At 47.8% G+C, this 13014-nt stretch overlaps 15 non-coding genes across 15 annotated transcripts; 5 read left to right on the top strand and 10 right to left on the bottom strand.

The window, feature by feature from the left end:
- Positions 1-1161: 1161 nt before the first annotated feature.
- Positions 1162-1233, bottom strand: TRNAW-CCA (transfer RNA tryptophan (anticodon CCA)). Its single transcript has one exon. It is a non-coding gene; the product is annotated as a tRNA-Trp (tRNA).
- A 248-nt stretch (positions 1234-1481) lies between these two features.
- On the bottom strand, positions 1482-1555 carry TRNAN-GUU (transfer RNA asparagine (anticodon GUU)). Its single transcript has one exon. It is a non-coding gene; the product is annotated as a tRNA-Asn (tRNA).
- Positions 1556-1762: 207 nt separating this feature from the next.
- On the top strand, positions 1763-1833 carry TRNAG-GCC (transfer RNA glycine (anticodon GCC)). Its single transcript has one exon. It is a non-coding gene; the product is annotated as a tRNA-Gly (tRNA).
- A 1753-nt stretch (positions 1834-3586) lies between these two features.
- TRNAW-CCA (transfer RNA tryptophan (anticodon CCA)) lies at positions 3587-3658 on the bottom strand. The gene has a single exon. It is a non-coding gene; the product is annotated as a tRNA-Trp (tRNA).
- A 248-nt stretch (positions 3659-3906) lies between these two features.
- On the bottom strand, positions 3907-3980 carry TRNAN-GUU (transfer RNA asparagine (anticodon GUU)). Its single transcript has one exon. It is a non-coding gene; the product is annotated as a tRNA-Asn (tRNA).
- Positions 3981-4187: 207 nt separating this feature from the next.
- Positions 4188-4258, top strand: TRNAG-GCC (transfer RNA glycine (anticodon GCC)). Its single transcript has one exon. It is a non-coding gene; the product is annotated as a tRNA-Gly (tRNA).
- A 1769-nt stretch (positions 4259-6027) lies between these two features.
- Positions 6028-6099, bottom strand: TRNAW-CCA (transfer RNA tryptophan (anticodon CCA)). The gene has a single exon. It is a non-coding gene; the product is annotated as a tRNA-Trp (tRNA).
- A 248-nt stretch (positions 6100-6347) lies between these two features.
- On the bottom strand, positions 6348-6421 carry TRNAN-GUU (transfer RNA asparagine (anticodon GUU)). The gene has a single exon. It is a non-coding gene; the product is annotated as a tRNA-Asn (tRNA).
- A 207-nt stretch (positions 6422-6628) lies between these two features.
- On the top strand, positions 6629-6699 carry TRNAG-GCC (transfer RNA glycine (anticodon GCC)). The gene has a single exon. It is a non-coding gene; the product is annotated as a tRNA-Gly (tRNA).
- Positions 6700-8452: 1753 nt separating this feature from the next.
- On the bottom strand, positions 8453-8524 carry TRNAW-CCA (transfer RNA tryptophan (anticodon CCA)). Its single transcript has one exon. It is a non-coding gene; the product is annotated as a tRNA-Trp (tRNA).
- Positions 8525-8772: 248 nt separating this feature from the next.
- TRNAN-GUU (transfer RNA asparagine (anticodon GUU)) lies at positions 8773-8846 on the bottom strand. Its single transcript has one exon. It is a non-coding gene; the product is annotated as a tRNA-Asn (tRNA).
- Positions 8847-9053: 207 nt separating this feature from the next.
- Positions 9054-9124, top strand: TRNAG-GCC (transfer RNA glycine (anticodon GCC)). The gene has a single exon. It is a non-coding gene; the product is annotated as a tRNA-Gly (tRNA).
- A 1769-nt stretch (positions 9125-10893) lies between these two features.
- On the bottom strand, positions 10894-10965 carry TRNAW-CCA (transfer RNA tryptophan (anticodon CCA)). Its single transcript has one exon. It is a non-coding gene; the product is annotated as a tRNA-Trp (tRNA).
- A 248-nt stretch (positions 10966-11213) lies between these two features.
- On the bottom strand, positions 11214-11287 carry TRNAN-GUU (transfer RNA asparagine (anticodon GUU)). The gene has a single exon. It is a non-coding gene; the product is annotated as a tRNA-Asn (tRNA).
- A 207-nt stretch (positions 11288-11494) lies between these two features.
- On the top strand, positions 11495-11565 carry TRNAG-GCC (transfer RNA glycine (anticodon GCC)). The gene has a single exon. It is a non-coding gene; the product is annotated as a tRNA-Gly (tRNA).
- Positions 11566-13014: the final 1449 nt, after the last annotated feature.

Raw genomic sequence — 13014 nt, 5'->3', positions numbered from 1 at the left:
TGTTGGACGTAATGATGAATAGACTACTGTCTAATGGTCTTAGAGCCAGTATTACTACCGGTCCCAGTGTATGAGACACATACATGACTTTTCTGTTGCCTGCTTAGCATAGCTCCCTGCTCCTCTGTAGGTGTGCTACCAGCCAGTAAGGCGTGTGCCTTGCCCATCAGATGTGTTATGTTAGACTTGACTTCTCTGTGAGCAAAGTCTCCCTCCCATAGCAGGTGCTTTCTCTGAACTCTTGACTTGTAAGACTGCTGGGAAAGGCCCTCCCTAGCCCCTCACTCAGATAGATACATTTACCTTCAGAGCTCAGCTTTGGAGAAAGAGATTGGGGAGAGAGCAAATAGGGGAAGGCCCATGGTGCACACTTTATTTTACATAAAAGCAGGGGCTTGTGGGAGGACAGGGACAAGAGGGTTCTCAGGGAAAGAAATCCCAGGAGTATTGATGGCTAGGCCCTGAAACACAACAATCCCGGATTGGCAAGGCACAATATGCCTGTGCAACAGGCCTGACCCTAGGCTTCCGGAGTTCTTGGTCACAAAAGGCTCCAGTGATCTAAGCCCGACCAGGGCTGTAGGCCGCGTTGGGAGCGCGTTAGGGACGCGTAAAGGGACGCAGGGCGCAGAACTCTGCCCGTTTCACCCCAGCATTTAGGGGAGGACACAGAATCTGGGAAAGCCAGTGGGAAGGATTTTCCAGGAGGAGAGTTCAGTGAGATAATCTGAAACACAATAGTGCTGGTGATCTGGCGGGTGCATTCTGTGAACCACTTTTGTCGGGAGCAGCCTGCCATCATGCCCTGATAAACACAACTCTAGTCCCAAGCCAGTGACCTCAGCAAATGCAAAGACATTCATAGTTATAGTCTCCTGCATCTGATTCTTGCCATCTTCATGTGAAACGTTGGCGTTGTCATGTCTGCTGCGCACACTTTGTTCATATGTGTACAATTTAAGTGTGTGCACCTGATCACTGTCTTGGGCAGAGCTCTGCCTGTGAACAACCTATGTGAAGCATTGGTGGTTCAGTGGTAGAAGTCTCGCCTGCCACGCGGGAGGCCCGGGTTCGATTCCCGGCCAATGCAAGACTGCTTTCTTTTGACTTTGTTTTCGAAAGGAAATATATGACCTCAGTGGGGAATAAAATGGTAAGCAGTGACCCCGACGTGATTTGGACACGCAACCTTCTGATCTGGAGTCAGACGCGCTACCGTTGCGCCACGAGGTCCTTACACTTACAGCTTTCGGAGCCAGATCAACAAATGCTGTGGGCCTTTTGACTTATTTTCCCCTCCTCATATGCCTACAGTTGTATTACAGAGCTTGACCTTTTGTTTTCTATCCTAATTATGAAATTGACTGCAGGTGCCGAGAGAACGCAGAGAATTGAAATATTCAGGGAAAGGGTGTCCAGCAGGAGAGAGCAAAGGTATGTATCTGTTTTCCATTCAAGTGTTTCATTCAGGCAAAATAATACGTCCCTGGGTGGGCTTGAACCACCAACCTTTCGGTTAACAGCCAAACGCGCTAACCGATTGCGCCACAGAGACGAGTGACTACAGCATCTTTCCTTAGACTCAATATATATCTTGATATGTATGTGCCTGCCTGGAGCTTGTCTTATATAAGCCATCATCATGTGAAACTTTGGCGTTGTCATGTCTGCTGCGCACACTTTGTTCATATGTGTACAATTTAAGTGTGTGCACCTGATCACTGTCTTGGACAGAGCTATGCCTGTGAACTCCCCATGTGAAGCATTGGTGGTTCAGTGGTAGAATTCTCGCCTGCCACGCGGGAGGCCTGGGTTCGATTCCCGGCCAATGCAAGGCTGCGTTCCTTTGACTTTGTTTTCGAAAGGAAATATATGAACTCAGTGGGGAATAAAATGGTAAGCAGTGACCCCGACGTGATTTGACCACGCAACCTTCTGATCTGGAGTCAGACGCGCTACCGTTGCGCCACAAGGTCCTTACACTTACAGCCGTCAAGCCAGATCAACAAATGCTGATGGCCTTTTGACTTATTTTCCCCTCCTCATATGCCTACAGTTGTATTACAGGGCTAGGCCTTTTGTTTTCTATCCTAATTATGAAATTGACTGCAGGTGCAGAGAGAACGCAGAGGATTGAAATGTTCAGATAAAGGGTCTTAAGCAGGAGAGAGCAGAGGTACGTATCTGTGTTTCATTAAAGTGTTTCATGCCGGCAAAAAGGATACTTCCCTGGGTGGGCTTGAACCACCAACCTTTCTGTTAACAACCGAACGCGCTAACCATTTGCACCACAGAGGTTAATAACTGTAGCTCAGTTCCTGAGACTCAATATATATCTTGATAATTGTGTGCCTGCCTGGAGCTTGTGTTATATAATGCATCTTTATGCCATACAGCATTTCTCATTTGCTTAGTGTCTTGTTATTGTTGGACGTAATGATGAATAGACTACTGTCTAATGGTCTTAGAGCCAGTATTACTACCGGTCCCAGTGTATGAGACACATACATGACTTTTCTGTTGCCTGCTTAGCATAGCTCCCTGCTCCTCTGTAGGTGTGCTACCAGCCAGTAAGGCGTGTGCCTTGCCCATCAGATGTGTTATGTTAGACTTGACTTCTCTGTGAGCAAAGTCTCCCTCCCATAGCAGGTGCTTTCTCTGAACTCTTGACTTGTAAGACTGCTGGGAAAGGCCCTCCCTAGCCCCTCACTCAGATAGATACATTTACCTTCAGAGCTCAGCTTTGGAGAAAGAGATTGGGGAGAGAGCAAATAGGGGAAGGCCCATGGTGCACACTTTATTTTACATAAAAGCAGGGGCTTGTGGGAGGACAGGGACAAGAGGGTTCTCAGGGAAAGAAATCCCAGGAGTATTGATGGCTAGGCCCTGAAACACAACAATCCCGGATTGGCAAGGCACAATATGCCTGTGCAACAGGCCTGACCCTAGGCTTCCGGAGTTCTTGGTCACAAAAGGCTCCAGTGATCTAAGCCCGACCAGGGCTGTAGGCCGCGTTGGGAGCGCGTTAGGGACGCGTAAAGGGACGCAGGGCGCAGAACTCTGCCCGTTTCACCCCAGCATTTAGGGGAGGACACAGAATCTGGGAAAGCCAGTGGGAAGGATTTTCCAGGAGGAGAGTTCAGTGAGATAATCTGAAACACAATAGTGCTGGTCATCTGGCGGGTGCATTCTGTGAACCACTTTTGTCGGGAGCAGCCTGCCATCATGCCCTGATAAACACAACTCTAGTCCCAAGCCAGTGACCTCAGCAAATGCAAAGACATTCATAGTTATAGTCTCCTGCATCTGATTCTTGCCATCTTCATGTGAAACGTTGGCGTTATCATGTCTGCTGCGCACACTTTGTTCATATGTGTACAATTTAAGTGTGTGCACCTGATCACTGTCTTGGGCAGAGCTCTGCCTGTGAACAACCCATGTGAAGCATTGGTGGTTCAGTGGTAGAATTCTCGCCTGCCACGCGGGAGGCCCGGGTTCGATTCCCAGCCAATGCAAGACTGCTTTCTTTTGACTTTGTTTTCGAAAGGAAATATATGACCTCAGTGGGGAATAAAATGGTAAGCAGTGACCCCGACGTGATTTGAACACGCAACCTTCTGATCTGGAGTCAGACGCGCTACCGTTGCGCCACGAGGTCCTTACACTTACAGCTTTCGGAGCCAGATCAACAAATGCTGTGGGCCTTTTGACTTATTTTCCCCTCCTCATATGCCTACAGTTGTATTACAGAGCTTGACCTTTTGTTTTCTATCCTAATTATGAAATTGACTGCAGGTGCCGAGAGAACGCAGAGAATTGAAATATTCAGGGAAAGGGTGTCCAGCAGGAGAGAGCAAAGGTATGTATCTGTTTTCCATTCAAGTGTTTCATTCAGGCAAAATAATACGTCCCTGGGTGGGCTTGAACCACCAACCTTTCGGTTAACAGCCGAACGCGCTAACCGATTGCGCCACAGAGACGAGTAACTACAGCATCTTTCCTTAGACTCAATATATATCTTGATATGTATGTGCCTGCCTGGAGCTTGTCTTATATAAGCCATCATCATGTGAAACTTTGGCGTTGTCATGTCTGCTGCGCACACTTTGTTCATATGTGTACAATTTAAGTGTGTGCACCTGATCACTGTCTTGGACAGAGCTATGCCTGTGAACTCTCCATGTGAAGCATTGGTGGTTCAGTGGTAGAATTCTCGCCTGCCACGCGGGAGGCCCGGGTTCGATTCCCGGCCAATGCAATGCTGCGTTCCTTTGACTTTGTTTTCGAAAGGAAATATATGAACTCAGTGGGGAATAAAATGGTAAGCAGTGACCCCGACGTGATTTGACCACGCAACCTTCTGATCTGGAGTCAGACGCGCTACCGTTGCGCCACAAGGTCCTTACACTTACAGCCTTCAAGCCAGATCAACAAATGCTGATGGCCTTTTGACTTATTTTCCCCTCCTCATATGCCTACAGTTGTATTACAGGGCTAGGCCTTTTGTTTTCTATCCTAATTATGAAATTGACTGCAGGTGCAGAGAGAACGCAGAGGATTGAAATGTTCAGATAAAGGGTCTTAAGCAGGAGAGAGCAGAGGTACGTATCTGTGTTTCATTAAAGTGTTTCATGCCGGCAAAAAGGATACTTCCCTGGGTGGGCTTGAACCACCAACCTTTCTGTTAACAACCGAACGCGCTAACCATTTGCACCACAGAGGTTAATAACTGTAGCACAGTTCCTGAGACTCAATATATATCTTGATAATTGTGTGCCTGCCTGGAGCTTGTGTTATATAATGCGTCTTTATGCCATACAGCATTTCTCATTTGCTTAGTGTCTTGTTATTGTTGGACGTAATGATGAATAGACTACTGTCTAATGGTCTTAGAGCCAGTATTACTACCGGTCCCAGTGTATGAGACACATACATGACTTTTCTGTTGCCTGCTTAGCATAGCTCCCTGCTCCTCTGTAGGTGTGCTACCAGCCAGTAAGGCGTGTGCCTTGCCCATCAGATGTGTTATGTTAGACTTGACTTCTCTGTGAGCAAAGTCTCCCTCCCATAGCAGGTGCTTTCTCTGAACTCTTGACTTGTAAGACTGCTGGGAAAGGCCCTCCCTAGCCCCTCACTCAGATAGATACATTTACCTTCAGAGCTCAGCTTTGGAGAAAGAGATTGGGGAGAGAGCAAATAGGGGAAGGCCCATGGTGCACACTTTATTTTACATAAAAGCAGGGGCTTGTGGGAGGACAGGGACAAGAGGGTTCTCAGGGAAAGAAATCCCAGGAGTATTGATGGCTAGGCCCTGAAACACAACAATCCCGGATTGGCAAGGCACAATATGCCTGTGCAACAGGCCTGACCCTAGGCTTCCGGAGTTCTTGGTCACAAAAGGCTCCAGTGATCTAAGCCCGACCAGGGCTGTGCCCGACCAGGGCTGTAGGCCGCGTTGGGAGCGCGTTAGGGACGCGTAAAGGGACGCAGGGCGCAGAACTCTGCCCGTTTCACCCCAGCATTTAGGGGAGGACACAGAATCTGGGAAAGCCAGTGGGAAGGATTTTCCAGGAGGAGAGTTCAGTGAGATAATCTGAAACACAATAGTGCTGGTGATCTGGCGGGTGCATTCTGTGAACCACTTTTGTCGGGAGCAGCCTGCCATCATGCCCTGATAAACACAACTCTAGTCCCAAGCCAGTGACCTCAGCAAATGCAAAGACATTCATAGTTATAGTCTCCTGCATCTGATTCTTGCCATCTTCATGTGAAACGTTGGCGTTATCATGTCTGCTGCGCACACTTTGTTCATATGTGTACAATTTAAGTGTGTGCACCTGATCACTGTCTTGGGCAGAGCTCTGCCTGTGAACAACCTATGTGAAGCATTGGTGGTTCAGTGGTAGAAGTCTCGCCTGCCACGCGGGAGGCCCGGGTTCGATTCCCGGCCAATGCAAGACTGCTTTCTTTTGACTTTGTTTTCGAAAGGAAATATATGACCTCAGTGGGGAATAAAATGGTAAGCAGTGACCCCGACGTGATTTGGACACGCAACCTTCTGATCTGGAGTCAGACGCGCTACCGTTGCGCCACGAGGTCCTTACACTTACAGCTTTCGGAGCCAGATCAACAAATGCTGTGGGCCTTTTGACTTATTTTCCCCTCCTCATATGCCTACAGTTGTATTACAGAGCTTGACCTTTTGTTTTCTATCCTAATTATGAAATTGACTGCAGGTGCCGAGAGAACGCAGAGAATTGAAATATTCAGGGAAAGGGTGTCCAGCAGGAGAGAGCAAAGGTATGTATCTGTTTTCCATTCAAGTGTTTCATTCAGGCAAAATAATACGTCCCTGGGTGGGCTTGAACCACCAACCTTTCGGTTAACAGCCAAACGCGCTAACCGATTGCGCCACAGAGACGAGTGACTACAGCATCTTTCCTTAGACTCAATATATATCTTGATATGTATGTGCCTGCCTGGAGCTTGTCTTATATAAGCCATCATCATGTGAAACTTTGGCGTTGTCATGTCTGCTGCGCACACTTTGTTCATATGTGTACAATTTAAGTGTGTGCACCTGATCACTGTCTTGGACAGAGCTATGCCTGTGAACTCCCCATGTGAAGCATTGGTGGTTCAGTGGTAGAATTCTCGCCTGCCATGCGGGAGGCCCGGGTTCGATTCCCGGCCAATGCAAGGCTGCGTTCCTTTGACTTTGTTTTCGAAAGGAAATATATGAACTCAGTGGGGAATAAAATGGTAAGCAGTGACCCCGACGTGATTTGACCACGCAACCTTCTGATCTGGAGTCAGACGCGCTACCGTTGCGCCACAAGGTCCTTACACTTACAGCCGTCAAGCCAGATCAACAAATGCTGATGGCCTTTTGACTTATTTTCCCCTCCTCATATGCCTACAGTTGTATTACAGGGCTAGGCCTTTTGTTTTCTATCCTAATTATGAAATTGACTGCAGGTGCAGAGAGAACGCAGAGGATTGAAATGTTCAGATAAAGGGTCTTAAGCAGGAGAGAGCAGAGGTACGTATCTGTGTTTCATTAAAGTGTTTCATGCCGGCAAAAAGGATACTTCCCTGGGTGGGCTTGAACCACCAACCTTTCTGTTAACAACCGAACGCGCTAACCATTTGCACCACAGAGGTTAATAACTGTAGCTCAGTTCCTGAGACTCAATATATATCTTGATAATTGTGTGCCTGCCTGGAGCTTGTGTTATATAATGCATCTTTATGCCATACAGCATTTCTCATTTGCTTAGTGTCTTGTTATTGTTGGACGTAATGATGAATAGACTACTGTCTAATGGTCTTAGAGCCAGTATTACTACCGGTCCCAGTGTATGAGACACATACATGACTTTTCTGTTGCCTGCTTAGCATAGCTCCCTGCTCCTCTGTAGGTGTGCTACCAGCCAGTAAGGCGTGTGCCTTGCCCATCAGATGTGTTATGTTAGACTTGACTTCTCTGTGAGCAAAGTCTCCCTCCCATAGCAGGTGCTTTCTCTGAACTCTTGACTTGTAAGACTGCTGGGAAAGGCCCTCCCTAGCCCCTCACTCAGATAGATACATTTACCTTCAGAGCTCAGCTTTGGAGAAAGAGATTGGGGAGAGAGCAAATAGGGGAAGGCCCATGGTGCACACTTTATTTTACATAAAAGCAGGGGCTTGTGGGAGGACAGGGACAAGAGGGTTCTCAGGGAAAGAAATCCCAGGAGTATTGATGGCTAGGCCCTGAAACACAACAATCCCGGATTGGCAAGGCACAATATGCCTGTGCAACAGGCCTGACCCTAGGCTTCCGGAGTTCTTGGTCACAAAAGGCTCCAGTGATCTAAGCCCGACCAGGGCTGTAGGCCGCGTTGGGAGCGCGTTAGGGACGCGTAAAGGGACGCAGGGCGCAGAACTCTGCCCGTTTCACCCCAGCATTTAGGGGAGGACACAGAATCTGGGAAAGCCAGTGGGAAGGATTTTCCAGGAGGAGAGTTCAGTGAGATAATCTGAAACACAATAGTGCTGGTCATCTGGCGGGTGCATTCTGTGAACCACTTTTGTCGGGAGCAGCCTGCCATCATGCCCTGATAAACACAACTCTAGTCCCAAGCCAGTGACCTCAGCAAATGCAAAGACATTCATAGTTATAGTCTCCTGCATCTGATTCTTGCCATCTTCATGTGAAACGTTGGCGTTATCATGTCTGCTGCGCACACTTTGTTCATATGTGTACAATTTAAGTGTGTGCACCTGATCACTGTCTTGGGCAGAGCTCTGCCTGTGAACAACCCATGTGAAGCATTGGTGGTTCAGTAGTAGAATTCTCGCCTGCCACGCGGGAGGCCCGGGTTCGATTCCCAGCCAATGCAAGACTGCTTTCTTTTGACTTTGTTTTCGAAAGGAAATATATGACCTCAGTGGGGAATAAAATGGTAAGCAGTGACCCCGACGTGATTTGAACACGCAACCTTCTGATCTGGAGTCAGACGCGCTACCGTTGCGCCACGAGGTCCTTACACTTACAGCTTTCGGAGCCAGATCAACAAATGCTGTGGGCCTTTTGACTTATTTTCCCCTCCTCATATGCCTACAGTTGTATTACAGAGCTTGACCTTTTGTTTTCTATCCTAATTATGAAATTGACTGCAGGTGCCGAGAGAACGCAGAGAATTGAAATATTCAGGGAAAGGGTGTCCAGCAGGAGAGAGCAAAGGTATGTATCTGTTTTCCATTCAAGTGTTTCATTCAGGCAAAATAATACGTCCCTGGGTGGGCTTGAACCACCAACCTTTCGGTTAACAGCCGAACGCGCTAACCGATTGCGCCACAGAGACGAGTAACTACAGCATCTTTCCTTAGACTCAATATATATCTTGATATGTATGTGCCTGCCTGGAGCTTGTCTTATATAAGCCATCATCATGTGAAACTTTGGCGTTGTCATGTCTGCTGCGCACACTTTGTTCATATGTGTACAATTTAAGTGTGTGCACCTGATCACTGTCTTGGACAGAGCTATGCCTGTGAACTCTCCATGTGAAGCATTGGTGGTTCAGTGGTAGAATTCTCGCCTGCCACGCGGGAGGCCCGGGTTCGATTCCCGGCCAATGCAATGCTGCGTTCCTTTGACTTTGTTTTCGAAAGGAAATATATGAACTCAGTGGGGAATAAAATGGTAAGCAGTGACCCCGACGTGATTTGACCACGCAACCTTCTGATCTGGAGTCAGACGCGCTACCGTTGCGCCACAAGGTCCTTACACTTACAGCCTTCAAGCCAGATCAACAAATGCTGATGGCCTTTTGACTTATTTTCCCCTCCTCATATGCCTACAGTTGTATTACAGGGCTAGGCCTTTTGTTTTCTATCCTAATTATGAAATTGACTGCAGGTGCAGAGAGAACGCAGAGGATTGAAATGTTCAGATAAAGGGTCTTAAGCAGGAGAGAGCAGAGGTACGTATCTGTGTTTCATTAAAGTGTTTCATGCCGGCAAAAAGGATACTTCCCTGGGTGGGCTTGAACCACCAACCTTTCTGTTAACAACCGAACGCGCTAACCATTTGCACCACAGAGGTTAATAACTGTAGCACAGTTCCTGAGACTCAATATATATCTTGATAATTGTGTGCCTGCCTGGAGCTTGTGTTATATAATGCGTCTTTATGCCATACAGCATTTCTCATTTGCTTAGTGTCTTGTTATTGTTGGACGTAATGATGAATAGACTACTGTCTAATGGTCTTAGAGCCAGTATTACTACCGGTCCCAGTGTATGAGACACATACATGACTTTTCTGTTGCCTGCTTAGCATAGCTCCCTGCTCCTCTGTAGGTGTGCTACCAGCCAGTAAGGCGTGTGCCTTGCCCATCAGATGTGTTATGTTAGACTTGACTTCTCTGTGAGCAAAGTCTCCCTCCCATAGCAGGTGCTTTCTCTGAACTCTTGACTTGTAAGACTGCTGGGAAAGGCCCTCCCTAGCCCCTCACTCAGATAGATACATTTACCTTCAGAGCTCAGCTTTGGAGAAAGAGATTGGGGAGAGAGCAAATAGGGGAAGGCCCATGGTGCACACTTTATTTTACATAAAAGCAGGGGCTTGTGGGAGGACAGGGACAAGAGGGTTCTCAGGGAAAGAAATCCCAGGAGTATTGATGGCTAGGCCCTGAAACACAACAATCCCGGATTGGCAAGGCACAATATGCCTGTGCAACAGGCCTGACCCTAGGCTTCCGGAGTTCTTGGTCACAAAAGGCTCCAGTGATCTAAGCCCGACCAGGGCTGTGCCCGACCAGGGCTGTAGGCCGCGTTGGGAGCGCGTTAGGGACGCGTAAAGGGACGCAGGGCGCAGAACTCTGCCCGTTTCACCCCAGCATTTAGGGGAGGACACAGAATCTGGGAAAGCCAGTGGGAAGGATTTTCCAGGAGGAGAGTTCAGTGAGATAATCTGAAACACAATAGTGCTGGTGATCTGGCGGGTGCATTCTGTGAACCACTTTTGTCGGGAGCAGCCTGCCATCATGCCCTGATAAACACAACTCTAGTCCCAAGCCAGTGACCTCAGCAAATGCAAAGACATTCATAGTTATAGTCTCCTGCATCTGATTCTTGCCATCTTCATGTGAAACGTTGGCGTTATCATGTCTGCTGCGCACACTTTGTTCATATGTGTACAATTTAAGTGTGTGCACCTGATCACTGTCTTGGGCAGAGCTCTGCCTGTGAACAACCTATGTGAAGCATTGGTGGTTCAGTGGTAGAAGTCTCGCCTGCCACGCGGGAGGCCCGGGTTCGATTCCCGGCCAATGCAAGACTGCTTTCTTTTGACTTTGTTTTCGAAAGGAAATATATGACCTCAGTGGGGAATAAAATGGTAAGCAGTGACCCCGACGTGATTTGGACACGCAACCTTCTGATCTGGAGTCAGACGCGCTACCGTTGCGCCACGAGGTCCTTACACTTACAGCTTTCGGAGCCAGATCAACAAATGCTGTGGGCCTTTTGACTTATTTTCCCCTCCTCATATGCCTACAGTTGTATTACAGAGCTTGACCTTTTGTTTTCTATCCTAATTATGAAATTGACTGCAGGTGCCGAGAGAACGCAGAGAATTGAAATATTCAGGGAAAGGGTGTCCAGCAGGAGAGAGCAAAGGTATGTATCTGTTTTCCATTCAAGTGTTTCATTCAGGCAAAATAATACGTCCCTGGGTGGGCTTGAACCACCAACCTTTCGGTTAACAGCCAAACGCGCTAACCGATTGCGCCACAGAGACGAGTGACTACAGCATCTTTCCTTAGACTCAATATATATCTTGATATGTATGTGCCTGCCTGGAGCTTGTCTTATATAAGCCATCATCATGTGAAACTTTGGCGTTGTCATGTCTGCTGCGCACACTTTGTTCATATGTGTACAATTTAAGTGTGTGCACCTGATCACTGTCTTGGACAGAGCTATGCCTGTGAACTCCCCATGTGAAGCATTGGTGGTTCAGTGGTAGAATTCTCGCCTGCCACGCGGGAGGCCCGGGTTCGATTCCCGGCCAATGCAAGGCTGCGTTCCTTTGACTTTGTTTTCGAAAGGAAATATATGAACTCAGTGGGGAATAAAATGGTAAGCAGTGACCCCGACGTGATTTGACCACGCAACCTTCTGATCTGGAGTCAGACGCGCTACCGTTGCGCCACAAGGTCCTTACACTTACAGCCGTCAAGCCAGATCAACAAATGCTGATGGCCTTTTGACTTATTTTCCCCTCCTCATATGCCTACAGTTGTATTACAGGGCTAGGCCTTTTGTTTTCTATCCTAATTATGAAATTGACTGCAGGTGCAGAGAGAACGCAGAGGATTGAAATGTTCAGATAAAGGGTCTTAAGCAGGAGAGAGCAGAGGTACGTATCTGTGTTTCATTAAAGTGTTTCATGCCGGCAAAAAGGATACTTCCCTGGGTGGGCTTGAACCACCAACCTTTCTGTTAACAACCGAACGCGCTAACCATTTGCACCACAGAGGTTAATAACTGTAGCTCAGTTCCTGAGACTCAATATATATCTTGATAATTGTGTGCCTGCCTGGAGCTTGTGTTATATAATGCATCTTTATGCCATACAGCATTTCTCATTTGCTTAGTGTCTTGTTATTGTTGGACGTAATGATGAATAGACTACTGTCTAATGGTCTTAGAGCCAGTATTACTACCGGTCCCAGTGTATGAGACACATACATGACTTTTCTGTTGCCTGCTTAGCATAGCTCCCTGCTCCTCTGTAGGTGTGCTACCAGCCAGTAAGGCGTGTGCCTTGCCCATCAGATGTGTTATGTTAGACTTGACTTCTCTGTGAGCAAAGTCTCCCTCCCATAGCAGGTGCTTTCTCTGAACTCTTGACTTGTAAGACTGCTGGGAAAGGCCCTCCCTAGCCCCTCACTCAGATAGATACATTTACCTTCAGAGCTCAGCTTTGGAGAAAGAGATTGGGGAGAGAGCAAATAGGGGAAGGCCCATGGTGCACACTTTATTTTACATAAAAGCAGGGGCTTGTGGGAGGACAGGGACAAGAGGGTTCTCAGGGAAAGAAATCCCAGGAGTATTGATGGCTAGGCCCTGAAACACAACAATCCCGGATTGGCAAGGCACAATATGCCTGTGCAACAGGCCTGACCCTAGGCTTCCGGAGTTCTTGGTCACAAAAGGCTCCAGTGATCTAAGCCCGACCAGGGCTGTAGGCCGCGTTGGGAGCGCGTTAGGGACGCGTAAAGGGACGCAGGGCGCAGAACTCTGCCCGTTTCACCCCAGCATTTAGGGGAGGACACAGAATCTGGGAAAGCCAGTGGGAAGGATTTTCCAGGAGGAGAGTTCAGTGAGATAATCTGAAACACAATAGTGCTGGTCATCTGGCGGGTGCATTCTGTGAACCACTTTTGTCGGGAGCAGCCTGCCATCATGCCCTGATAAACACAACTCTAGTCCCAAGCCAGTGACCTCAGCAAATGCAAAGAC

Source organism: Lissotriton helveticus, chromosome 1_2, assembly GCF_964261635.1.
Source record: "Lissotriton helveticus chromosome 1_2, aLisHel1.1, whole genome shotgun sequence".
Taxonomy (NCBI): domain Eukaryota; kingdom Metazoa; phylum Chordata; class Amphibia; order Caudata; family Salamandridae; genus Lissotriton; species Lissotriton helveticus.
The sequence above is the reverse complement of the archived record's forward strand: the minus strand, read 5'-3'. Positions and strand labels throughout refer to the sequence as shown.